This window comes from Grammomys surdaster, unplaced genomic scaffold, assembly GCF_004785775.1.
Source record: "Grammomys surdaster isolate TR1022 unplaced genomic scaffold, NIH_TR_1.0 188, whole genome shotgun sequence".
NCBI lineage: Eukaryota > Metazoa > Chordata > Mammalia > Rodentia > Muridae > Grammomys > Grammomys surdaster.
The window spans coordinates 7,923,686-7,941,458 of NW_021604633.1; the positions used below are offsets into that span (position 1 = coordinate 7,923,686).

General features: G+C 46.8%; 1 long non-coding RNA gene across 1 annotated transcript; it reads right to left on the minus strand.

The window, feature by feature from the left end:
* Positions 1-10,167: 10,167 nt before the first annotated feature.
* LOC114622402 lies at positions 10,168-17,731 on the minus strand. The gene is made up of 3 exons (XR_003711588.1): positions 17,318-17,731; positions 16,995-17,114; positions 10,168-11,064 (listed from the first exon to the last, which is right to left on the minus strand). It is a non-coding gene; the product is annotated as an uncharacterized LOC114622402 (long non-coding RNA).
* Between the last annotated feature and the right edge of the window lie 42 nt (positions 17,732-17,773).

Genomic DNA, 17,773 nt, shown 5'->3' on the forward strand with positions numbered 1-17,773 from the left:
TCACTCCCCAGAATGCACAGTGTTCTTTTTAGCAGTCTAGTTTTTGGGAATTGCATAACAACCGAAAAGCTTTTATTTACTTATTTTTTTTTTATTTTACTTTTGCACATTGCCAAACCCTGGCAGCACACGTGAGGAGTGTGTGAGGCAGTTAAATATGCCACACCTTCCACTGGGAAAGCCCTGTCTTCAGTAGCAGGTCTCACAGGGGGGGTCGCCCTGGGAAACAAGAGTCCCGGATTCTAAGCCTCCAAGCCAGGCTTCATGGAGACAACACTCACCCAGGAGATGCTGGAAGGTTGCTTAGGAGACAAGGCGGCTCTAACAACCGAGTTAGAACAGTAAATAAAATTGCCATCTGTTGAGTTCTTAATATGGGCCAGGCACGGTGCCAAGCATTTTTACAAGTGTTAGCTATCTCCTTTTTAAACCTGCTTAAATTGTGGAATAAAATACTCCTGGATTAAAGTGTTCAAAACAAATGCAGGGTATAAGGAACAATCCCAGGGCAAACTTGTGTAATTACCTCAAGGGTCAAGACAGAAGAACGTCCCTAGCACCGGAGAATGACCTGCTGGGGGAGGGTCCTGTGGGCTCCCAGCCTCTCCCCCTCTGAGAGGCCCCTGTGATTTCATGGCAATCCCTTCTTGCCTTTGGACTTTTCTTAACATGTGGTAGAAAATGCAAGCTACGGCGTTTGTAGGTTAGTTTTTGTTTTCAGATGCTATGTCTTCTTGGGGGTTGCTGGAGATTGAACCCAGAGCCTTAGAACATTCCAGGCAAGCTACATAGTTTCCTTCTCATAGTTCAGAGTGTATACTATATCAGTGCCTATTTATTCATTCTATCGTTAGTGGATGTTTGCCTTGTTCCAACTTGAGGCTACCAACAGCATTAAAGGGGTAGACTGTCTGTTTATTCTGTCATGTGTGAGCAGTTCCTCATAGACATCCAGTCCTAACAACATGGAATGTACATTTGTCAGCGTTACTAGATGATGCCCAGAGGCTTTGCCCAGTGGTCTCACAGATCTCTGCCCGTCAGCAGCACTGAGTTCCCCGTTACCCACCTTCCAGTTGAGATCATGAGATTTTACAAACTTGATGAACATGGGCCCTAGCTATAGCTTCAACAGTGATTAAACTAATTTTTAAAACACTTGTTATTAATATGTTATTGACCAAGATATTATTATGTTATTAATATTAATGAGTTATATTTCATGCATTCATCTCTTTTTTTTTGCCTCTTTTGCTGGCTGTTGCACTCTGTACTTCCTACTCTGCTACACTCAGGCCTGCCCTTACAGTGCACCCAGGCTGCAGCCCAACAAGAGCACCCTAGGGAACCTCTCTCTTCCTCTTCTTCTTCCTGAATCTTTGGCTTTTTCTTAACTTCATTTCATGCTTCCCACTGAAGCAACAGCCTATGATCTTCCCAGTTCCAAATGTCACCTTTTAGAGCTCCCCTTCCAACGCCACAAAGAAGTTCTGTGAGGCCCTGTCCCTTCCACAAGCAGGCTTCCAGGTCACACATAGCACAAGGCTCAGGCGCTGTTCTGTGTGAGCAGCTGCAGCAGGGGTGGCTGTTCCTTGGCCAGAGCCCTTTGGATGGGGCTGTAAGCAGAAGGGCTTAGTGCTGATCTCAAAGCAGGTCCCCTCCCAGAGGCCTGCCTTTGTCCAGAGGCTCCCCAAGTTCTCTGACCTCTCCTTTTGTCCGGGTGACAGCTCCTCTCTCCCCATTTTCTGCCATCCCCTCACTTCCTGCCAAGCCCACACGCCATGACAGGCCTCACTCTGGTCCAGCTATCCCCATTTCTCTCCTAGATCCTCTGAGTTCACTGTCTGAGCTGATTCTGAATCCACCTTCCCCTCTTCCTGGCCCCAAGAAGGTTTGTGAGAAAGGACAGCCTGCTAGGTCAGATTGCATATAACCTTCACTATCTTCTCCCTTTCTTAGGAATAAAACTCCAAAGGTGCTGGGGGTGTGTGCAGTCCTCCTCACTCTCATTCCTGTCTTGCTCTCTGCTCTGTCCTGCAGCAGCGTGGGCTGTCTTTCCCACAGGGCCTTTGCACACGCTGTCTGCATTGCCTGGGAGGCCCTGGCCCTCACCAGAGCTCTTCTGTTCTAGCTTCAATTAGAGCCAAGGTTTTTCAAGTTTCTACATTGTTTACCCAGGAAATTTGTGTACAACTCAGAGTATATAGGCCTATAAAATCTGTGTAAATATGAAACATTTATGTATAATAAATCATAAAGAAATTTATTTTAAAGCAATTCTATGGTGTACGTATAATTTTTACTGTTTATTAATGATGAAAGCAAATTTGCATATTAATTCGACACCATCCTTGCTTATATAACTGAAATAAATTTTGGCTGAATATCTGATATTGTAGGTTCTCCAGCATCTCCAGTGTCTTCCAGAGTTGGTCAATATTTTGATTTTATAACTGTCAATACTGAGAATGCTCCGTCTCACAAATGCATAGTACAAAATGTTGGGAGTACGACTGGGGCCACTTCAGAATTAATAGAGATTCTGTCCTAATTCCACACCATAAACCACTGAATGATTTCAACAAAACTCAAAGAATTCTTAAAGTCAAACTTTCTAACACAAAACCGTCAAAGATACGCTAACTTCATACCCATGAGCTGAGGAAGGATGGTAAGAAAATACTCTGTTTGCCACAGCTCAACCCTGACGTGTCTACAAGAGCAGAAAACATTGCATGTACAGTAGAGCATGCTAATTTATAGCAGTCGTACCTCAAATCTGAGCCGAGCCTTTCCCGGCAGGAAGCATCAACATTGCGTGACATCACACATGATGCAAAGTACGGTCACGGTGTTCAGACCGAAGGCTGCGTAAGGGCTTGTGATGCGGCACCCGTGGGCACTGCCAGGAGCACTGTGTTGTGTAGCTTTAGAATTATGTTTTAGCCAGGTGGTGGTGGCGCACGCCTTTAATCCCAGCATTTGGGAGGCAGAGGCAGGCGGATCTCTGAGTTCGAGGCCAGCCTGGTCTACAGAGTGAGTTCCAGGACAGCCAGGGCTACACAGAGAAACCCTGTCTTGAAAAAACCAAAAAGAAAAAAAAAAGAATTATGTTTTAGTTGTTGTACATTCAGTGACCTTTTAAGATGGCCAAAGCCTTTGAGACCTTCAGATTTCGCCTCATGACACCATATGGGGTCACAGCACACACTTTATGAAGCCTTGGACTAGTTCCCAGGAGGCTGCTTAACATCGGCTGAATTAGAGGTTAAAATGGTTCACTTAAACAAGCAGCTGTCGTTCCCAGCGGACAGGGTGTCCACCAATGGCACCCGTGTTGCTGAGGGTGGAGGACACGTGCGCTTACCTCAGCGATGGCTCGATTAAATTACTCAGCCCCTTTTGTCTCACATTTCACTTCTATGCGTTTGCCCTTTAAAAATGCACCCACAGGCAACATAAAGACACGCAGGGTAATTTTCTTTGCATGTTATTTACAGAACAGACAAGCTCTACTGAGAAGACCAGAGTTCGTTACACTGTGCTGCAGTCACAGTGCAGACTAGTACTCAGCCTTTCATAAGAAACGAGTGTTTCTGAAAGGAGGGTACTCAGGATGCACTAAGCTAAAAAGTAAATTCAGAAGACTATGATTTTGTTTGTTTGTTTTTGTTTTTTTGAGACAGGGTTTCTCCCTGTAGCTCTGGCTATCCTAGAACTCGCTCAATAAACCAGGTTGGCCAGAGATTGTCCAGCCTTTGCTCCCCGAATGCTAGGATTAAAGGTGTGAACCACCCACCACCCAGCTACTATATATTTCTATAATTACTTTTTTTTCTGTTTTATTACTAACGATAATTTAACACTCTTAAAAACTTTAATGATAATGGAAAATAATAATTACACAGCAAACATGCTGTGTCCCTCTCCAGTAAGTTCTGTGAAGTCATCAGTGTCTACGGCCTAGTCACTGTTATTTTCTCAAAGTCTAGTTGGTGTTGGGAACTTGATAGGTGCTCATTAAACATTTATTAATTGAATGAATAAGTGAATAAACTATCTGTTCCTATGACCCCATAAACTGTGCTACCCAGTCACAGCTCTGGAAGCAGCACACCGGCCATCCCCCTTGAGGTGTGTGCCCTGTTCTCGAAAGCATTGCAGGTGCATGTCACCTTTGCTGGCAGCTTTGTCATGTCACACTTTCTGCTGATGTCAAGCTCTGGGGGCTTTGCACAAACAACACACTCAATGTGAGTTCCTTTGCTGACTTAGGAAGACAGTCTTGTCCCTGTTCAATCTCAACCATGAGTTTTGTTCAAAGTTGCCAGAAGAGTTTAAAGCCCAAACCATGACTGTAACTTAATAAAAAAAAAAAAAAAAAAGCCTCTTCGAACATACTTGATCAAGAGTCTTCCATGCTTACTTCTAGATTAGCTCCAAGGCAGGACAGACAGCCAGAAGCAGCCTCCCCTGACATAGGCTCTCCACCCTTCCTCGTGTGTTCTGGCTCATTTACTCTACCACACCTTTGCACTGACAGCTCCTTCCTCTAAGAAAGCTTTCTCCAGTTGGCAAGGCTGTCTTGATATTTAGGGTTTCAGTCTCAGGATGGTCCATCTGAAGGGCCATCTCTTTCCTAGTCCATTCTCTCCTCGACTCCACCTCAGCCTGCAACATTCTCTTGAAAGTAATGCTGTATATAACAATGGCCACATGTGTCGTCCCCCCCCCTTCCCTCTCTCCCTCCCTCCTCTTTCCTCCCTTAGCCTGTGAATCAGGATGTAGCTTTAGCTACTGCTCCAGTGTCGTGCATGCCACCACGCTCCCCGTCATGAAGACAATGGACTAAACCTCTGAAACTGTAAGCAAGCCCTTAATTAAATGCTTTCCGTTCTAAGAGTTTCCTCCGTCATGGTGTCTCTTCACAGGAATAGAACAGTGACTAAGACACTGTCTATGGATTACCTGTTCCCCACTTCCATCCCAGTGTGATCAGGGATGCCACCTTCCTTGTTCACAGCTCCTGTGTCTGGATCATCATGGTCACTCAATATATATTCCCAAGGGAATGAATGTGACTCTACTCACCCAAAGTGTCTTTAGACCCAGGCTTCTACTTCATCTGCAAGGATAGCCCTGGGGCCACTGTAACAAATTACCATGGATCTGTAGGCATAAAGCAACATAGACTTATTCTCTAACATTTCTGGGAAGCCACAAGTTCAACACTTTGTTTTTAACTAGGCTAAAACCAAGGCCGCATGCCCAATACAGTTTGTATACAGAACCTGGTCCTTGCCTCTGCAGCTTCTGCTGACAGCCAGTGCTTCTGTACTTGTGGCTGCCTCCCATCACAAGCGACTTTAAGTCTTCTTGTACACCATTCTTACATAACCTTGCTGTGCCCGTGTGCCATTAAAAAATCCCCCTCAGCCTTTCTCTTCAATTGGGTACACAGGATAACATTTCATGTCTGAGGAGCCGACCCAGGGGAACCTCAGCTGATCATCTTTGCAAAGACTTTGTTGTACAATACAACATTCAGCATTCATAGGGGTAATGGATTACATCTGATGTCTTCAGGCCTCCAGAGATGTCTAGCAGCTCTGGAAATCCCTTTGCAGGATAGAGACATGTATTTTGAACTTCTGATTGCCCCTCTGGCAGGGTCAGCCTTAAAGAACTCAGCGAATGCTTTTGTGACTGTGTGTGCATAGCAGGTGCTGCTTCTGCCTTCCCTCTCAGCTCCAACCTCAAAGAGGAAAAAAACGTCAGGGCTCCAGTTTCCTCCATGTAAGTGGCTTCCCATTCTTTCCCTCCTCAGAAACCACAGGAAGCTCCTCATTAGAGGCTGCCACTCCACATGCTGCTGGGCACCTCCCAGGGTCAGCTTGCAGGGCCATCCCCCTGCTGCAGAGCATGCAGTCAGTCCGCTCTTACTGTCTGAGAGTCAGAGCAGGCTGGGCTGCAGCCTGGTGGCTCTCTCTTCTTCCATGACTCCAAATAGGAAGACAAGGTGGGATGAGGGCGTGGGTGGGTGGGGTGGGTGGAGAGACTGACATTAGCCTGTTTCTCTCAAAGGTACCATTCAGGAGATTGGCTCGGAGCACAGGAAGTCCTTCAGCCCTGACTGTCTCCACAGTTCCACAGTTGTTACAGTTTCTCCCTGCTTGGGAAAAAAAAAAGGTGAGTCTTAACCTTCTTCCTTGCCCCCATAATCTCTCACCCAGCCACATCTTGGTCCCTGGTCTTAGTCTCAGGAGGTCAGTAGGGAACCCCGGGCCTGGAGTCTTTGCCCCTTAACCTGGGAGCACTCTGCCCAGATCTGAATGGCCTGGGTTTCACACCTGCTCTGCTTGGTAGCTGAGGCCTCCTCTCCCTCCCCGTGTAGGAACAAGGGGCTGATAGAGCGGGATGCTGTCAGGGATTTGTAGGTGGGGGAGGATTCTCCTCTCTCCTTGTGCCTAGTGCAGCCAGGGAGGTCCAAAGAGCAAGCAAGACAACCATGTCTAACTCTGAGAGCAAAGACAGGATCTTAGAGGCCCATATATGGCTTACCCCAGAGTCTAGAGCAAGTCTGGCTCTTACTAGTCTTAGGTGGAACTGGGCATGCATCTGGGCCACCTATCCTCCTCTGCTGTGCCATATGAACCCAGAGAAGCCATGCCACTAGACTGTGGAGCTACAGTAAGCTGAGGCTATTTGGGACATGTGTGATTGCTGGTGGGGATTTTGTTTTGAGAGTACATAACAGCCTCTATGAAGCTCATCAAAGGGACAACATGATTCATTCTGTAGAAAACCTACACAAGCGAGTCCCTTTCCAGCTTCCTTGCTAGGCCTCCCTAATGGAAGGACACAGCTTTTCAGTGGAGGGAAAGAATGTATACAATGTGACTTCTCTGTGTGCTTGCAAAGTGTCTAAATGCCTTCAGAGAGATTTACTGACCTACAGAAATAGGAACAAAAGCTAAGCCTCATCCAGCCATGAGCCCAGGCTGTGACATTTGAAAATGGAGCTCCGGTGTTTGAATGTATCAGGCAAGACTCTGACAATTCCACAGCTTACTTTTGTTAAAAATGTGGCCTTTTAAAAAAGCATATAAGTGGGCAAGGTGGTGGTGGTGGCGCATGCTTTTAATCCCAGCACTTTGGAGGCAGAGGCAGGTACAACTCTGAGTTTGAGGACAGCCAGGACTGCACAGAGAAGCTCTGTCTTGATCTCACCCCCACCCCCAGATTTAGTGGTGCGTACCTGTAATCCCAGCCCTTGGAAAGGCTAAGGCAGGAGAATTATAGTTTTAAGTCCTTCTTGGACCTCCCAAGTGCAAGGTAATCCTGGGCAACTCAGTGAGACCCTGTAAAAATGCAGAAAGAGCTGGAGTTGTAGCTTGGTGGTAGAGCATTTGCCTGGAAAGTGTGGGGCCCCTTGGTTCAATCTCCAGCACTACAACAAACAAACAAAACAACAACAACAAAATGAAAGAGAAAAGAAAGGTTGATACAGCCTAGATCATGGGGAAATGAGAATTCTGACACACTTCAGCAAAATTTAGCAACTTTAAAATTTTAAATGCATATTCCCTTGATTTGGTAATTTCTTTTACAGAAAAGACTCTTTAAAAACAACCAGGGCACCTTTAAACACAGCACTTGGGAGGCAGAGGCAAGAGGACATCTGTGAGTTCAAGGCCAGCCTGGTCTACAGAGCAAGTTCCAGGATAGCCAGGGCTACACAGAGAAACCCTGTCTTGAAAAGAAAAAAAAAATGTGTAGCTACTCTATTTTAATATTTCTATTCCTGATTATTCAATTTATCTATTTTCTTTTTGAGACAGTCTTAATCAGTAGCCTTAATCTGTAGTAACACATTTTAAAATTCAAACCTAAATGCTCATAATTGGGGATTAAAGATGTTATAGTTGGACGCTATAGCATTCACTTGAATGCTGGGCTCGCTGTGACTGTCTAAAAAGTGATTATATTGGCCAATATGTCTTAGGGTTTTGTGGTGGAGAAGAAACACCATGACCAATATAACTCATATAAAAGAAAACATTTCATTGGGGCTGGCTTACAGTTACAGAAGTTTAGTCCATTATCATCATGGCAGTAAGCAGGACAGTATGTAGGCAGACATGGTCTAGGAAGAGATTCTTTTCTATGTTGGGCAGAGCCTGAGCATAGAGTCTCAAAGCCCACCCCCACAGTGACACAGAAGGTCACACCTCCTCCAACAAGGCCACACCTCCTAATAGTGTCACTTCCCATGGGCCAAGCATATTCAAAGCACCACACTATATTAACTATGATGGTATATAGATATAAGCATATACAATTATATAGTATGCTTACATTCATGTTCATATACATAGCTATGAATTGCCCAATAAGTTAAGAGTCTTGGTTTGTAGAACGGGGATCTCAATGCCTATAAACACAATTGACGAGTAGATGGCAGATTGTGTGGATAGCAACAGATTACCAACATATCAAAATTCTAACATTTATTTTAGGCAGATGATAGTTCTCATTTAGGCCTTTTCTTCCTATGACTTTTTTTTTTTTTTTTTGGTAACAGTTGTTCTCTATGCAAGAGGGAAAATCCGACCACTTCAAACAGGTGCTGCGGGATTCCTGCAAATATTCTTTAGCCAGAACATCCATTTTTAGCCAGTAACAAACCACAGAATAAAGACAACAGTTGAAGGACATCACTCAGAACTGGGGTTGGCTGATAATTTACCCTCTAACCTAGAATACTTTGGGGTGTGTAAGGAGAAGCTAATTTTTGCTCATGGTTTGAACAGCTTGAGCCTCTGGTATCTGAGACACCTATTGCCTAATCTGAGTGACTGTTCCCTTCTCTCTGTCTAGGAATGCCCAGCGCTGGAGCTTGGGTTGGGTCTACCAAGATGAGAAGCTTCTGTGTCTCTATAATGTGGTTGTAACTGTTATGGAGCCTTGAAAAACTCATCTTTCTCACCTTGGATCAGCACAGCCCTAATTTTAAGATTTTTTTTTTTTCTTGAAAGAAGTGCTATTTGTTTTGAGACAGGGTCTCATGTATCCCAGGATGACCTTGACCTTCTCGTGACAACATCTGGTCCACGCAGTGCCGGGATTCCAACCCATGTTCTTCTGCAGGCAGGAGAAGCACTCAACGGACAGCCTCATCTCCAGCCCTTGGAAGTCAGACCAACTGAAACCATTGTATTTTTACCCACGTCACATGACTTCACATCGTGATTGTATCCCTGAGGCCCTACAGAATTCTCTCACCCCTATGTGGACCACCCTCAGGACTTGCCTGCTGTCCACTGAAGGCTGTCACTATGGGAAACTACCGTCTCTGTGTCTCAGCCTGGTTATAAAGGTAGCCACTGCCCCCCCCCCCGCCCTGCCCCCCGTCTGCAGTGCTGGGCCACCATGTCCCCATCTATTTATATCAGTGAGGCATGTCCTACTCCGATCAGGTTTCTCCTCTCCCAAGCCTTGGCTGCTCAGAGTGGCCACCATCCCACTCAGGCCCTGTATCATTTATCTTCTATGTATCAGGCAAGGGGAGCCAGTCTGCTTTTCCAGTTCTAGAAAACGAGGTTGTTATTCCCTGAGATCCCCCAGGCTGATCTAACTGGGGTAGTTATATGACATGACATTACAAGAGACAATTCCTTCAGTAGATCAGTATCTGAATGCCAGAATACTTACTTAGGAAAAATTATGTACTGTTATGTTTTTTTTTCTTTTTCCTTTGTTTAAAACAAGGTCTTGATACATAGCCCAGGGTTGCCTTGAACTTGTGATGTTTCTGTCTCAGTCTCCCAAATGCTGAAATTTCACACAAGGGTCAATAAAGGCCTCTTAATAGATGCAATCACTATGGTCTTTCTCTCCTAAAATTCCATGAGGTGGGTCACAGTAAAGACAGAGAACAAGGTGAAAACAGAGCAGTGGGAGTCGGGGTTTGTGTAGATGGAGCTGTGCAGGTACAAGGGATGACCCCTGGGGCAGGTTGAGCTCACCCTCCTGGTGGTATGGTTCCCACCTCACAATGGTATTTTACTCATAATTTGATTCTCCCAGGATACAAAGCGACATGGAGCCCATCCGGTGATTGATGCTCCAATACCCTCCTCTCACGAGAATCCAGCCAATCCTGGGGCTCCATCACTGCCAGAGCAGAGCGGACAGCTCAATCAATCCTGGGTCAATCTGTAATTGAAACCACACATGCTGGCCCTCCTCACTGTCAAATTTATTAAGCTGATGTATGTCAGTGTCTCCTCCTGGTCCAGTGTAGGGTGAGTCAAGCAACATTAGAACCAAGGCCATCTTATTATTCCATGACCCAAGGCATTGTATCTCCCGAACATGAGAGAGTTCTTGGGAAATAGCCAACTTAAACACTTTCCTGGAGACTGCTCTGTACTCCACAGAGCACTCTCCCTGTGTGGTCACAGGGAGAGTGACTCCTGATCTAGCAAACAGTAAAACTCTCAGTGGAGCTGGTGACTCATGCAAAGTCATCGATGACGCCGTCCCTCCTCTGGTCCTTCTAGTCCATCGTGAGCCTTAGAGAGTTTGCAGATTCCTGATGCCACCTCATAGCCATTTGCCAGGCAGGTTGTCGTGAGAAATCTACAATGCCTGTGACATGAATAGCAGAGAGAAGAGGCACAGTGCACTGCAGTAGCGTTGGCCATGCGTTTGATATCTAGGAGATTGGGGAAAATGATGGGAAGGAGCGTCCCTGATACACTCAATTTCATCATCCACGAATTGGCGATAAGAGCTGCCTGTAGGGCTGTGCCTAAGCACTGAGCCGTCCCCCATTTGGACTAGGAAAGCAATGGTCTACAAGTAACCCGGCACCAGAAGATGTTGTCCTTACACGGCTATGTCCCCTTTCATTCCACAGGCACCTTCCAATCTATAGCAGCATTTGGATCTTCAAATGCTGTCAGTGAGCAAGGTTTAGGTCTCCCTAGTTGTAGCGGTTGGGTGTGATCAAAGAAGCTCATGGTGGCAAAGCTGTTGCTGAGGCTGGACGTTCAGTATCTGAAAATGCAAAGAAGAGAAAGGGAGGCTGCCACTAGCACCTCGATAACATCAGGCTCTCCAAACCCACCTCCATCACTGTGGCCCATGGAGGTTGCCTAGAGCTCAGGGAAAGATGTTTATCCAGTTTACATTGGCTTCTATAGATGAGGAGAGAATCTCCCCCGGGCCCCAACACACACACACACACACACACACACACACACACACACACACCTGTTACATTATCCCAACAGTCTCCAGACCTGGTGGCAAGCATTTCCTAAAGGAAGACAACTGGACAGACCATGGCTGAAAGACCGATGCCTACATGAGGATTAAAATGTCTGACCCCGGATCAAATGAGGAATGAGCAAGACAAGCTCTACCCATAGAGACTGGGACTTGACCCTCTGCTCTGACTGCTTCGTGGTCTCAAAGTCTCCAGGCATGTTCCCTGTCATGTGCCTGTGCTCAGGGCCTGCTCCTTGAGAGAGTGTGGAGCAGGCATGAGGAAAAGGTGTCAGGAGGTGCTGGCCGCTGGGTAGCAGCTGCCTTCTGCATCTCAGCATAGGCCTTTCTCACCCGTGATGGTGTCATCTCAGCACAGGGCTGATGTGAGAGAAGGCTAGGTGCTCCCGCCCTTCTAAGTGCTCAACCTGAGTGACTCAATCTAACTATCAATCTAAGTGAGACTTAATGCCCTAAGTCACAGTTGTGGAAAGGACTTTTTAATGAAAAGCTTGAATCTGGAAATGAAACGCAGTACAGAAAGCCTTCTAACTGGGCACTGGGTATGAGTGAGTCTACAACCATCTGGAGGTCACTCCAACAGGCCCTCTTCTGGAGGTCACTCCAGCAGGCCCTCTTCTGGAGGTCACTCCAGCAGGCCCTCTTCTGGCTGCTGAAGGGTTGGCTGAATGCCACAGACCTATCTGCTTCTCTCCCCTCTCTCTTAGAGCCTCTCTTAGAGCCCAAACACCCAGCACCACCTGAGGCCTAGTTCTTTCTCTCTTTTAGCCATGGCCCAGCTTCTTCTTCTGGAATGAGCATCAGATAGGCATGTCCAAGTCCACCTCCTTATCTTACTACTTACTCCTCTAGCTAGCTAGGGGCTGTCCTTTTGGACATTAGAAGATAACACATCTCCTCAGGTCATAGATACTTAGTTTGGAAAACTCACTTTGGGAGAATCTTTGACAAGATTCATGTTGGCTGTGGCTACTGGGGCTGGGTTTTCGGGCCCATTTGCAGGGGGTAGGGTACGTTTCCCAGGAAGATCTTTGATAGGGCCTATCTCCACAGTGAATGCTGCCACAGGTCACACATTACACTGTCATATAAAGAGAAGGGCCTGCATACATGCTATGAAAGCAAGACGTGGGTATGGCTGGAGTAATGACAACACTGTGGCCGAGTGCAGGGAAAAGGCCACTCGAGACAGGACAGAGAGGGGAACTCTGACTCCACAATGCTGGGCAAGTGTGTGATGGATCCCTGAAGTGTGTAGTGCTGAAGGTAAAACATTAACCTTTTACACTATATTTGCGAGGCAGAATCTTGCTATGTAGCCCAGGCTGGCCTGGAACTCACAATTCTGCTGCCTCAGCCTCCCAAGGATCCCTAGGGAAATACACTTTTTTTTTTTTTTGCCTTATATCTTCATCAAAAGAACCGTATCTAAATGTGAAACAAAAACCTGCCAAGCATAAAGAGAAACAGTAAGAAAAGACCCATGGCCATGAGGAAGGGCAGCTTCCTTAAGTAAGACATGAAACAGAAGGCTCCAAGGAGAAGTCCCGGATATCTAAGTACTTTGGAAAAGACAATTAACAGGGAGAAGTGGCAGAGTCTCCAAGCAGGCAGGATGCTGTACGTCTGGGAGGCATAGAACATTCCTTCCAATCAACACAAAGGCCTCAAAATGCCAACAACAAATCAACAGACGCAGCAGTTCAAAGAGGGAGAATAAAGTGCACATTAAAAATGCTTGAAGACACCCAAAATGAGGGAAACGCAAGCAAATAAGACACGCTCCCCTCGTACTGCCAGGAGCTAGCGTTTTGAAAATGTTGAGCATTAATAAGTGTGTGAAGAGACGGGTACGGCTACACGCTCCAGGGAGTCTGGACTAGTCAGCTGCTTAAAAGACGATCTGGCAAGGCTATTAAAATGGAAAGCATGTACCTGGCAGTTCTAATTCTGGGTAGAAACGCTCCCTCCGGTGCCCATAAAGCATATATAAAAATAACAGCATCGACCACCCTGTCTTTCATAAAACCTGAATTCTAAAAATATCTATCAATCTGGCAAAAGCTGAAGGAACGCTGGACCATTGTATGGAATAGTATACAGCAGTTAAAAGGAATGGGTAGCTCATACGTAATGCCATGTGACAGTAAGTATGATAAAAGCAGGCCTGGGGAGATGAGTCAGTTGGTAAAGGTTTGTGAGGATCTGAGTTAGATTTCCACAATCATTTTATAAAGCTGGGTTATATCTCAGTACTAGGATGATGAAGATGAGCAGATCCCTGGGGCTTATTGGCCAGCAAGCCTAACCCAATTGGTGAGCCCCAAATGTCACCAAAAATGTCACCTGTATAAAAAAGAAAACAAGGTGGACAGCTCCTCAGAAACAGCATGTAGAGTGCTCCCCTGGCCTTCATACACACGCATGTGTACATATCCCCAGACAGAAACACAGAAAGGAAAAAAAATGTGCAGGAAAAAAGGCCACAAAATTCACCTTTTAAACATACACATCAGTATCATTTATACCTATAATAATAGATATGTCAGTAAATGTATTAAAAATGGTTTGAAAAATGCTATCAGGTTTGGGGATAGTCTAGTAAGTACCTCTTTCGACTGTGAGCCACAGTAAACTCGCCTTAGTTATGTTTTTATTGCTGAGATAAGACACCAACACCAAGGCAACTTATAAAAGACCTTACCTGGGGCTCACAGTTTTAGAGGGTGAGTCCATGTTGATCATGGTGGGGAACACGGTAGCAGGCATGACATTGAAATGACAGCTGAGAGCTCACATCTTGAAATACATCCACAAGATAGAGAGAGCTAACTGGGAACAGCTGGGCTTTTGAAACCTCAAAGCCCCCCACCCTAAAGTGATACACCTCTTCAAACAAGCCCACACCTCCTAACCCACCCCACAGAATTCCACCCACTGGGTATCAAGAGCTCAAACCACCACAAAACCCTTCCTCCTTTAAATTGCTTTGTCACAGTGAGAAGAGTAAACGGGAGAGAGAACGCCCAAGGAGCTGTGTAATGGGAATCTCTGTGATCCATCCTTTCCTTACCGCAAGGAAAAAAAATGTCAGAATATTAAATAAATTCTTTTGTAAGAAACAAGAAATCAGCCGGGCGGTGGTGGTGCACGCCTTTAATCCCAGCACTTGGGAGGCAGAGGCAGGCGGATCTCTGAGTTCGAGGCCAGCCTGGTCTACAGAGTGAGTTCCAGGACAGCCAGGGCTACACAGAGAAACCCTGTCTCGAAAAAACAAAAACAAAACAACAACAAAAAAAAAAAACAAAGGAAGAGAAAAGAAAGGAGAAATCTGAAGACAAATGCAATATGTAGAGATCCCATTTTACTCTCTGTTAAGAGATCTCGTCATCATGAGGCAAAGACAGCTTTGTCACCAGTGGAAGAGCTCCTGGAGGGGACTAGTCTGTACTGGAAGGTCTATCCTGTGCTGCCAGACAGTAATGTCTGGGACAAAAGTTTCAGAGTTTCCTCTGGAAGCAACCACATCAGAGGGCTGGCCTCTTTCCAACAGCCAGCTGCTAGTCCCAGCATCTCGCGCATCCTGACTGAAGAAACAGGCGGCCAGTGTGGGAGGCCGAGGCGGGAAGATTGCTGGGAGGTCACAGTGAGTTTGAGGCCATCCTGGGCTGTAGTGTAATACCCTATTTCAAAACCAAACAAAACAGAATTAAGCAAACAAAACCAAAACCAAAATCAATGCAACAACCGGAGAGTGGGGGTGGTGGTGGGGGGGGGAGGGAGAGAGAGAACAAGCAAGAGAGGGCGACCATGAGGGGGGGCGGGAGGGAAAAAGAGAGAGACGGGAGATAGATAGATAGAAGAATCATGACAAATACGTCTTATGGCTCATTCACTATGCATCAGGCCTTATTTATCTGCGGGGCTCAGCACCCTGAATTTCCCCTAATACATTAACTACAAGAGAACAGCAGCTTTGGGGACCATTCAACAGAAGAAGCTGAGGTGTAGGGATTCAGGATCTCCATCCTAGGCAGACACTGCAATGGATGCCGCTGATCTCAAGCCCTAGCCCAGACCCCCTCAACCCCCCCTCCCCAACCACGTTAAGTAATGAGGGCTGACTTTGCTTCAATGTATCCATGTACATCAATTTTCAATTTCTTCCCAGTGAGCTAAGGGGTAAGAAAGGGCAACCACTGCTCCTGTGTGGCCCTGGCAAGTGACAGAGGATCCACCAAGTTGGAGCCACAGGGAGTACAGAACTCTCCTGCACATCACAGTGGTCAAGAGCCCAAGAGACTGGAGCCCGTTGGCTCTGCCAGGAGCAGGGGCACTGTAAGGCAGATGACACATTCCCATGGAGGCTGTCCTGCCCTGTCAGAATGCAAATGTCCTGGTTTTCTGCAGTTTTCCTTATCAACGGGGTCTGTTCATTATGCCCAGCTCCTTCACAGCTGGGTTCTAGTGATATCAGTTATCAAAGAACTGAAATTCCTCCAACTGGTGTTCCTAGGGGGTGAGGAGGGTCTTTCATGCTAGTCCTGTTTCTAACCCATCGCCAGGCAGTGGGGCAGGAACAAACAAGCAACATGGTCCAACCAGCAAGGTGGGTGTACACTTGCCTGCTGGGTGCTGAGAAATCTTAGGAAAACCAATGGTGTATGTAGCAAAGTCCTCACAAATTGAGACGCTCGGGGAAATTTAGCGAGATTGGCAGATGGGATAGATGGATTCATTTAAGTTAAAGACGATTAAGCAATTTTGGGGACATGTTTGAATGGAACATGTTGAGTTTCTCCTAGCTGCCTCCAGCTAGCTCCCAACAATGGTCCTAGTAGGACACAGGAGGTTACACAGCTAAGCCACACCTAGTACCCACACATGCTTATGTTCACCCAAGGTCCTGCATAGTCCCCTTTCCTTGGCAAGACCAGACCTCAGCTTACTATAAAACCTTCCCGATTTCCAACATGCAGAGCAGTTCTGTTTTCTTGGTGACACATTTTCTGAATGCTCTTAGCTCATTTCCACTCTCAGGGCACTGGCCCAGCCATGGAAGTCCATACCATTTTCATACTGGTATCACTGCGCATGTGCAAAGCTTCCCTGAAGCGCTAAGCATGATCCTTCTTCAACTGCAGCTCTGTGAAGACCAGGATGGATCGCCCTTGTCTCCCTGACCCTGGGCAACCAGTCCATGAGAAACAACGTTATTTAAAAAGATGCACTGGTGGAGTAATGTCAGCTACAGCGCCTGGCTCTCATCTAAGATGTCAAGGTCTGAGAACTATTTCCCAAACGACAAGTATTTAAAGTAAAGTAATTCCTTACACGCTGGCACCTTAGTTAGGTAGCAATCCATCCAAAAACTGAGAATTATCCATGTCCGATATAAGCAGGCCCACTCACACACACAACACAGCTGAAAACAAGCCTCTAGATGCTCCTTCATTGCCCCATCCTGAGGTTCATGGTGCTGAGTGCCAGGACGTTCCAGCCCCATCAGAATACAGCTCAGAATCAAGCGGTGTGGAGCAGAAGAGCTCCCAGGGACAGCAGTGGTAAGACTGGAAGGATGCTTCTCAAACAGAAAAAGTTACTGATTGCGGGGATAAGGTTGTCTTTACGGTTTAGGGAATTCCTAGTAAGCTAACAATTTTAAAGAGAAAACAGAGGTGTTATAAGGTCTCAGTTACCTGCCCCTGGGGTCAGAAGAGACATCTCAAAGCACCACGCGTCCACACTCCTGGCAGTCAGGTTGGGGTGGGGATGCGAAGTCCTCTGGCCGACCTGCACGCTCCATAGAAGTGCTGGGTCTGAGGGAGGGGCTTAGCATCACCCAAGAGCCTTGAGCTCTCTCCGTCTCTGGTGTGCACCGAGCAAAGTCTCTGCGGAGGCTCTACCAGCTGGGACACACAACGCACAGACTCAAGAACACCAGAGCCAAAATGATTTTGGAACTTTGCCTGCTATGAAGCCCGGGATGGGATGATCACTCACTCCCCTCGCCTCCACTCACCTGCTTCTCGGGGTTATGTCCATTTCCCCTTTGCTTCGGACTCCTGAAGGCATCTGCGAAGCGACCGGGTTCCAAGACTCACCGAGAGAGGAGACAGGGTGAAGTGGATGGTAGCTGGGAGGTGTACTCGCTAGAGTCCCTGCCCTGCCCTGAGAGATAGGGATGGAGGGGTGCAAGACAGCCGATTTTTTCCCCACTAAGCCTCCAGGATCCTTCCGGGACGTCGCACGGTGGGTGACTGGGACTCTGGGAGGAAGGGACTTGCAGCGAGCAAAACTTTCGGTCCTACAGCGGCTACTGGACGAAAGAGCCTTTGCTTCTTTCTGGGTCGCTCCAGTCTCGGGGTTGCTGGCTGGACAGGGTGGCGGAGCTCAGCATCCTGGCGCGCCCTGCCCCGCTGAACCCGCGGCTCACTCTGGCTCGGCTCTCAGCCTGCTGGACTCCGCGCTCTCCCCG